We start from the raw sequence: 9,989 nt of genomic DNA, 5'->3' as shown, positions 1-9,989 counted from the left end.
CCATGTAGCCGCACAACTTCCCTAAAAAACAGACCAGGAATGTGTGAAGCATCATCGCTCTTATGACATGGGATAAAATGTGCCATTTTGCTAAAACCATCAACTACCACAAACACCGAATCACTCCCCTCTTAGTCTGTTGTAAACCAAGAACAAAATGCATAGAAATATCTTCCCACGGAGTATTTGGAATTGATAGAGGAGTATATAAACCATGAGGGTTCAAGCGAGACTTAGCTTTGTGACAAATCTCACATCTCATAACATAGCGTTCCACGCCACTTCTCATGCGCGGCCAAAAGAAGTGATTAACGAGCACACTTTCAGTTTTCTTCGCTCCAAAATGTCCCATGAGACCACCAGTGCGAGCCTCCTGCAAGAGCAACAAACGAACAAACAAAGCTGGGATGCACAATTTGTTAGCTCGACATAGAAATCCATCATGCAAGTGAAACTTCACCCACCCCTTTCCCTTGGTACACTTTGAAAATGGTTCAGCAAAGTATGAGTCGTTAGCATACAATTCTTTGATGCTTTCTAAACCAAGGATTTTAACATCAAGTTAGGAGAGTAAAATGTGATGCCTAGACAATGCGTCGGCAACAACGTTATCCTTCCCTTTCTTGTATTTGATAACATAAGGAAAACACTCTATGAACTCATTCCATTTTGCATGTATACGTTTTAGTTTGAGTTGGCCCTTTATATGTTTTAAACATTCATGGTCAGAATGTATTACAAACTCTTTGGGCCACAAGTAATGTTTCCATGTTTCCAAAGATCGAACAAGTGCATACAATTCTTTATCATAGACGGAATAATTAAGCGTTGTACCATTAAGCTTCTCACTAAAGTAGGCGATGGGCTTACCTTATTGCATTTGAACTCCACCAATGCCAACACCACTTGCATCACATTCAATCTCAAATGTCTTACCAAAATCAGGAAGTGAAAGCAATGGGGATGATGTCAATCTCATCTTCAATTCTTGGAAGGACTTGTCTTGGGCATCACCCCATTGGAATGGAGTATATTTCTTCATTAACTCATTCACGGGTGCAGCAATGGTGCTGAAATCCTTCACGAACCGGCGGTAGAAACCTGCAAGTCCAAGGAAGCTACATACTTGGCTCGCATTTTCTGGAGGCATCCACTCATGAATAGCCTTGATCTTCTCTTCATCGACCTCCACACCTTTTGCTGAAACAACAAAGCCAAGAAACACAACCTTGTTTGTGCAAAATGTGCACTTTTCCACATTAGCATACAACTTTTCCTCCCGTAGGACAGCAAGCACACATTTTATATGTTCAACATGATCCTCCAAAGTTTTGCTATAAATCAATATGTCATCAAAGTAAACCACTACAAACTTGCCAATGAAGGATCTAAGCACATGATTCATCAATCTCATGAAAGTACTAGGTGCATTTGTTAATCCAAAAGCATAACCAACCATTCATACAAGCCAAATTTTGTCTTAAATGCAGTTTTCCATTCATCACCGTATTTTATTCTTAATTGATGGTAACCACTTCGCAAATCAATTTTGGAAAATATGGTGGAGCCACAAAGTTCATCAAGCATGTCATCGAGCCTAGGAATAGGGTGCTAATATCTCACAGTTATGTTGTTAATGGATCTACAATCAGTGCACATGCGCATGGTACCATCTTTCTTTGGAACTAAAAGAATGGGAACACCACAAGGAGAAAGACTTTCCCATACATACCCTTTGTTAAGAAGATCTTCTACTTGCCTCTGAATTTCCTTCGTCTCCTCTGGGTTTGCTCGGTACGGTGGTCGATTTTGTAGTGGTGCGCCCGGAACCAAGTCGATTTGGTGCTCAATGCCCCGCTTTGGTGGCAAACCAGGTGGTACCTCCTTGGGAAACACATCCTCATATTCCTGCAAAAGATTAAAAACAACACTAGGAAGAGTTGAGGGTAAGTCATTAGCAGCCAATAAAGTTTCCTTGTACATGAGTACAAAGAATGGAGTATTAGGTTCTCTCAATTGCCGCATATCCCTTTTCCTAGTCATCATAACTAATCCATGTTTTCCGGGGCTTGGTCATATTTGGCTGTGGAGCTTTTGGCTGTGGAAACACTCCCTCACTATGTTGGTGGCTCACTCGTTCTGTATGATCACTCTCCCCTTTTTCTTTCATTTTATTTTCATCTCACAAGATAGACTTCCTCGGGTGTCATGGTCAGCCAAGTGAACTTTTCTCCTCTATGGACAAAACATAAGCGATTCGCACGCCCGCTGATTTGCACATCACGAGCATGCAACCACGGTCGTCCAAGAAGCAAGTGACAAGCATGCATCGGCACCACATCACACTCAACATCATCCTGATATGTCCCTACTGAAATTGGTATTTGCACGCTGCTAATCACCTAAATGGTGCCACAATCATTCAACCATTGCATGGGGTATGGGTGTGGGTGACGTTTTGTTTGCAACTGAAGCTTCTCGACCATCTCCGTGCTTGTAATATTGTTGCAGCTGCCACTATCAACAATCACTTGACATATCTTTGAGTTGATAAGGCAACGGGTGTGGAAAAGATTATGACTGCCCCTTTTCCTCCTCCACAACCTGGGCGTTAAGTGAACAACATACAACCAAAGCTTCTCCATCAAGTTCCTCATGAGATAAAGTAGTTCCTCCTACTTCCGAACCTTGCTCCTCTTCCACTGCATCATTGCCACCTTCAAGGTCACTTTCCGACTCCCATTCACCTTGTTCATTGATGATCATAGTTCTCTCGCTTGGACATTCCTAATAAATATGATCTCTTTCTTTGCACTTGTGGCATTGAATGTCGCTGCTGCATGTAGAACTCTTTTCTGGAGGTGGAGGAGATCTCGTGCTATAGTTGATGACCTCTTATCTTGATTGTGAATAGTAGGTGAGGAAGCCGTCGAGGCATGTGGGTGCCTAGGTGGTACACCCTCAAACTGAAAACCATATGGCTGCTGTGTTCGCTGCCATGAGCGTGTGGTGGTGCGGCCTTGGAAAGCACGAGTACGACCATTACGCATATTCTTCTTCTCAACTCTTATAGCTTGATGTACCACATCTTGTAATGTATCATAAGGAAACATATCCACAAAATCTGATATTTCATCATTCAGCCAATGTAAAAATCTCGCCATCTTCGCCTCGTCACTTTCATGGGTTTTTGTCCGAATTAGTAGCCCTCCATCTCTTTATGGTATCCCTCAATAGTGGTGGAACCTTGAGTGAGCCCCTTCAACCACTTGTACAATTGCCTCTCATAGTATGATGGAACAAAATGATGCCTCATGACTTCCTTCATCAAAGTCCAGCTGCGGATAAACCGATCATCTTACAGCTGATTCCACCATGTAAGAGCATAACCAGAGAACTCCATAACAACAAGATCAACTCTCTTGGCTTCAGAAAAACCATGAATGTGAAAGATTTGATCACATTCTCCTCCCACTCAATATATGTATCCAGATCCTCTTTTCCGGTGAAGGATGGCACATGTAGCTTCACTCTCGCTTGGTTGTCACAGTCATCTTTATCACGATGGTCATAGTGATGACCATTGCGACAAAAAATAGCACCACAACGAGGTTCATGGTCCCCCATGCCTTCATCTTCGTCACCATGCTCGGAGCAATCTTCAAGGGAGATGGCAGCACCATCATGTGCTGCATGTCGCCGGTGATCAGCAGCAAACCCACTGGGGTCATGGCCTCGCCCGCGAGCTTCTCCTCCATGCAGCCCATCCTCACAGGGAGCAGCAAAGTTGCCACGCCTCCGTTCAGCGCCAACAGTAGGGGCGCCATGGGCAGCAGCTCCTGCCGCTCTTCCATGACCATTGTGGCAATCCTCGTATCCTTGATGTCGTCGGTCGTCGGTGGCCAGCGAGATAGCGGGGTTGTGTTGATGTTGATCCCCATTACCTGCGATAGGAAGACAACCTCCGAACATCCTTCGCATAGCTGCAGTTATACTCTCCTCAATCAATTCACCAAGTGCTGCGCGAGGTTTTGTGAGATCAGCATCCACATGTTGATGTCCATGTACACTCGAGTTGGATCCTATCTTGTTAACTCTCAGAAACAAGTGGACAAAAGAAAAAATATATGTGGAAAACACTTAGCTCACCTTCTTGCTTACACAAATTCTAATTATTCCTTGGCGGTTGTGTGGTGGTAGAAAATCAGGAGTGGACGGACGAATAAAAGGAAGGAAGCTGACGGTTTCTAGGTGGATCTGGGTGGGTAAAAAGGGAGGGCTAGTGCTGAGATCCAATTGATGCAAACTAAATAAACAAGAAAAATTTGTAGATCCTTGCCCCACGTTTGAGCTGCAATACTTTCCACTACAACTTCTGAAATTTCTCACCCAACTGAAAATGATTGCACACTTGCTCAACACTTTCTCTTCTCTTTTTTTGTTTTTTTTTCAATCTTTTTTCCCCTCTCTTTTTTTCTTCTTTTTTTTGCAACACTAAAGATCCAACAACAAGACTCAAAGAAAAACAGCAGCAACTTTGGATAGAACTTAGTGCAAACACAAAGAGGAAAGCAAACAACTAGATCTCAGCAAACAAAGGCTTGGAATTTTTTGTGGCTTTTTGTCTTTGGACCCTAGGATGGGGAAAACCAAACTAAAAAGGATAGATCTAGCAACAAAGATACAGATCCTACTGTGTAAACCTTGCTCTGAATACCAGATGATGTGCCACCGTCTTCGCGGAAGAGGGTGTACAAGGGGAGGTCCGATCTTCATGGCGTAGGATCGATAAAGGATGGGGATAACTAGCTGCAAGCAACCGAAAATGGAAAATAAGAGATTATGACCCGACGAGGAGGATGCTCACCGAAGCTTGCAGTCCGAACATTCGCCGATCCACAACCTGTAATACTACCCCACATAACCACGCTCAAGTCATGGAGTAAGGGATAGGTGCAAACCGCAAGGGAAATCACAAACTCTAACCCACAGAACACGATCTAGTCATGGAGCACGAATTAGGAGCAATTTCTCAAGGAATCGCGAGAATAAGGATAACAAGATCTCTCCAATCTCAGGAGGAGTCTATGTCTTTGGCCTTTGATAGAAATGGCAAAAGTCCCCAACAAACGGAAGAGCTAGCCTACTTATAATCGGGACAAACCCCCTGGATAGGTGTGAAAGAGAACCAACATTGGTTTGACTAAATGGCTTAGAGACTTAATCAGGTAACTTCTGGAAAACTCTCGATGGAGGTTGTTGGTAGCTCTCGACCAAACATTGTTCACTGGTGTCGAACAATGTTTCATTTGGCAGAAAACTCGAGTTGTGGGAACCTTTCGCAAGTTGGGATATCCAAACTCATACAAAACATTGTTTCGTCAGGACTGGAGCAATGTTTCTTCGGCAGAAAACTTATTTCTTCATGAATTCCTAACTTTGTTTATTTGCCATAAAACATTGTTTTGCACGGACTGAAATGTGTTTGGCCTTCTTAGATATCGCACATGAGTTCAACCAACAACAAAGGAGGTGAGGCACCACCATGTTTTCAAGGTCAAATGATAGACTTAAGTTAGCGTTCACCTGATCATGTATTTGCATAGTGCGACTTCTTGTGATTGGACCGTTGAGGATTGGTGGTGTGGTGTCCATGGTTGGGATGTCCTCATCAACTTGGCTTGTATATTCCAACGATGGGCTTCCTCAAATGCCCTAGGTCTTCATGAGCAAGCAAGTTGATGCACACCCACCACTTTTATTTTGAGCTATGATCCACTTATAGCTCTAGTGCATCCGTTACATGGCAATCCTGACTCACTCACATTGATATCAATTGATGGACATTTCCATAGTCCATTGATTTTCCTAGTTGATGTGAGACTTTCTCCCTTATTTTGTCTACTACCACTTTCTATTCCACCCATAGTGCTATGTCCATGGCTCACGCTCATGTATTGTGTGAAGAGTTGAAAAAGCTGAAGCACCTTAAAAAGTATGAAACAATTGCTTGGCTGACACCGGGGTGGGAATCATTTATACCTTGTGCTAGGAGGAGGGAGCATAACAAGACTATATGATTTTGTAGGGATAACTTTCTTTAGCCATGTTATTATTGAAGCTTAATGATTTGCTTTCTAGTATGCTTGAAGTGTTATTCTTTTTATGTCAATGAACTTTTGTTTTGAATCACATGGATCTGAATATTCATGCTAAATAAAAGAGATTGCATTGATAAATATGTTGGGTAGCATTCCACAGCAAAAATTCTGTTTTTATCATTTACCTACTCGCGGACGAGCAGGAATTAAGCTTGGGGACGCTTGATACGTCTCCAACGTATCTATAATTTTTTATTATTCCATGCTATTATATTATCTGTTTTTGGATGTTTTGTATGCATTAATAAGCTATTTTATATTATTTTTGGGACTAACCTATTAACCTAGAGCCCAGTGCCAACTTCTATTTTTTTTCCTTGTTTTTGAGTTTTGCAGAAAAGGAATATCAAACGGAGTCTAAACGGAATAAAACTTTCGTGATGATATTTCTTGGACCAGAAGACACACGTAGGGGTTGGAGTCCAAGTCAGAAGACCCTCAAGGAGACAACAAGCTAGATATATTCCCAAAATCCTAAAAGTATCCACGAAACCACTTCTCCACCACCGTAGGTCTCTGACCTCATGAGATCCCATCTGGAGGCCTTTTCCGGTACTCTGTCGGAGGGGGATTCGATCATGGAGGGCTTCCACATCAACCTTATTGCCCTTCCGATGATGCTTGAGTAGTTTATCATAGAACTATGGGTCCATAGCTAGTAGCTAGATGACTTCTTCTCTCTCTCTTTGATCTTCAATACAATGTTCTCCTCGATTTCTTGGAGTTCTATCCGATGTAATCTTCTTTTGTGGTGTGTTTGTCGAGATCCGATGAATTGTGGATTTATGATCAGATTATCTATGAATATTATTTTAGTCTTCTCTAAATTCTTATATGCATGACTTGATATCTTTGTATTTCTCTTCGAATTATTGGTTTGGTTTGGCCAACTAGATTGGAAGTTCTTGCAACGGTAGAGGTGCTTAGTTTTGGGTTCAATCTTGCGGTGTCCTCACCCAGTGATAGAAAGGGTAGCTAGGCACGTATTGTATTATTGCCATCAAGGGTAAAAAGATGGGGTTTATATCACCACTACAAAAAAGACACATCCGTACATTTTGGGCCGAACGAAATTTTTTCTGTCATACTTATGACACTTCTATGACGATAATTATGACAAAACCCGATATCAACATAGATGTGGTGGGATCCTACTTCTATGACAAAAAATCATGATATAAAATGGGCTTTTTGTCCTAGGCGGGCCAGAGATGCACCTGCATGACATTCTTTGGCTGTCAATGATGGAAAAAATCATGGTAGAAGCAAGGGCGAGGAAAATTTCGGGGAGTTCCTGGTTACGGTAGGTGGTCGGGGCCGAGCGATGCATGCAGGCTTCCACGTTTCTCTCATGTACACGCGTATGTGCGAGGCGTTGGCTAACTGAACCCGAGCGATCGCACGTTGCTGAACCCGAGCAATTGATTCCTTGGCTGTTAACTGAACCCGAGCGATTCATTCGTTGCCGACTAAACCCGAGCAATCCCTTTGCTGCAGCTGCTAACTGAATCCGAGCGATCAATCACTGCTGCTGCTTACTGAAGCCGATCGAGCCCCCGAGCGAGACGTAGCCAGCCGGTGTTGGGTTGCCTCTCGATGAACAGTGACCGTTAGTATCGTGCGCGCGATACATAGAATGAGTCGAGTTGTTGTGAGTCGAGCCGGTTGGTTAACTGTGGATGAACAGTTCCTGGTGGGGGTTGGGTGAATAGGACCCCGTGGTAGTAGGCCGTTGCCGCTGGATGAACAGGACCCCGAGGAGGCCGTCGCACCCCAGCCGGTTGGGGATGGATGAACAAGACCCCGTGGAGGCTCTATGAATAGCAGCCGGTGGACCCTGGATGAACAGTAGCCATGGATGAACAATAGCCTGTGGAGGCTGGAGGAGGTCGAAGTTGGACGAACAGTAGCCCATGGAGGCTGGAGCGAGGCAGTAGACGGTGGATGAACATGACCCTGTTTCAATCGTAGGCGCTCCAATGCAAGTCTGTTTCCTCCATTTTGCGGTACGCCACACCCCTCCCGATGAACAGGACCCCTTATCGACCGTACGCGGTCGAACAGAAGGATCGTTTCCTCTGTCCCGTGGTACGCCAGACATCGCTTTGGTTGTTCCGTCCAAGCCGATTGGCTCCCGATGAACACGTCATATTCCGGCCCAATCGGTTGCCTCCCGACGAACATGACATTGTTTCCTCCATTCCAAGCCAGCCGGTTGGCTACCGATGAACAAGACGACATCGTTGTATGCCTTCCAGACCATGTCTGTATGTACATACGTAGTCGTATTTACTTTCTTGCAGCGTGGCTCTAGGTATGTGTACACGTTATAGATGGGACTGCGTGACATGCTACGTCTGTGACTCTACTACGACACGTGTTGCTCCTTACTTGGACACAGTTCATCGCTGTAGAGAGACTGATCGACCAGTATGTACCAACACGTTCACGACCAGATAGACAACGCTATGTACGCTTCAACCGGGTGGGTCTCTGTCGGTGCCAAAAACGGCGGATCTCGGGTAGGGGGTCCTGAACTATGCGTCTAAGGCGAATGGTAACAGGAGGCGAGGGACACGATTTTTACCCAGGTTCGGGCCCTCTCTATGGAGGTAATACCCTACTTCGTGCTAGATTGATCTTGATGATATGAGTATTACAATTGTTGATCTACCACGAGATCGATGAGGCTAACCCTAGAAGCTAGCCTATGATTATGATTGTTGTTCCTGGTCCTACGGACTAAACCCTCCGGTTTATATAGACATCGGAGGGGGCTAGGGTTACACAAAGTCGGTTACAAAGAAGGAAATCTACATATCCGAATCGCCAAGCTTGCCTTCCACGCAAAGGAGAATCCCATCCGGACATGGGATGAAGTCTTCTATCTTGTATCTTCATAGTCCAACAGTCTGGCCAAAGTATATAGTCCGGCTGTCCGAGGACCCCCTAATCCAGGACTCCCTCAGTAGCCCCTGAACCAGGCTTAAATGACGATTGAGTCCGACGCGCAGATTGTCTTCAGCATTACAAGGCGGGTTCCTTCTCCGGATACTTCAAAATAAATCTTGAACACAAGAATCATGTCCGGTTCTGCAAAAACAAATTCCACATACCACCGTAGAGAGCATACTATTTCACGGATCTAATATGCTGACAATTTATTCATAGAGTGACATCACACCATGGCCCGGTTATTATTCAAACCGTTTTATCAGCTGCCCCAACACGATTTACGAGGCGATTTCATTGGCACATCTTGTCGAAGCAGAGATCATGTCCCCTTATCACGGGATACTCATTAATACGGGTGTGGGTAACCCAACTGAGCTATTAGCACGACGCTTGGGAAATAAGCGAGTTTTAAGGCATGTGGGGAGGCGCATGATCTGTCTTTATAAAGGGATAAGATTTCCCCTCTCTCACCCACGCCTTCTGCTTCCGCTTCTCACCCATACTCGAGCTCCAATGCCCAAGCTTTCGCCTCCTCCGCAAGAACACTCCAAACATGTCTGGTGCGGGAGGCAAGTGGATGACTTCCTCCATCAAGAAGGAAGACATCAAGAAACTCCGGGCGGCTGGATATTTGTCCAAGGACATCACGCATCGGCTTGCGGCCAAGGGGCAGGTAGTCCCTACCCCGGAGCCCCAGGAAAGGGTGGTATTCCTCTCCCATTTCATCCGCGGGCTGGGATTCCCCCTACACCCGTTCGTCCGCGGACTTATGTTCTATTACGGGCTGGATTTCCATGATTTGGCCCCAACTCCATCCTCAACATCTCGGCATTTATTGTCATGTGCATCGCCGAAGACTTTCAATGTAAAACC

Source organism: Triticum dicoccoides, chromosome 6B (genome assembly GCF_002162155.2).
Source record: "Triticum dicoccoides isolate Atlit2015 ecotype Zavitan chromosome 6B, WEW_v2.0, whole genome shotgun sequence".
In the NCBI taxonomy this organism is placed as follows: Eukaryota; Viridiplantae; Streptophyta; class Magnoliopsida; order Poales; family Poaceae; genus Triticum; species Triticum dicoccoides.
The sequence above is the reverse complement of the archived record's forward strand: the minus strand, read 5'-3'. Positions refer to the sequence as shown.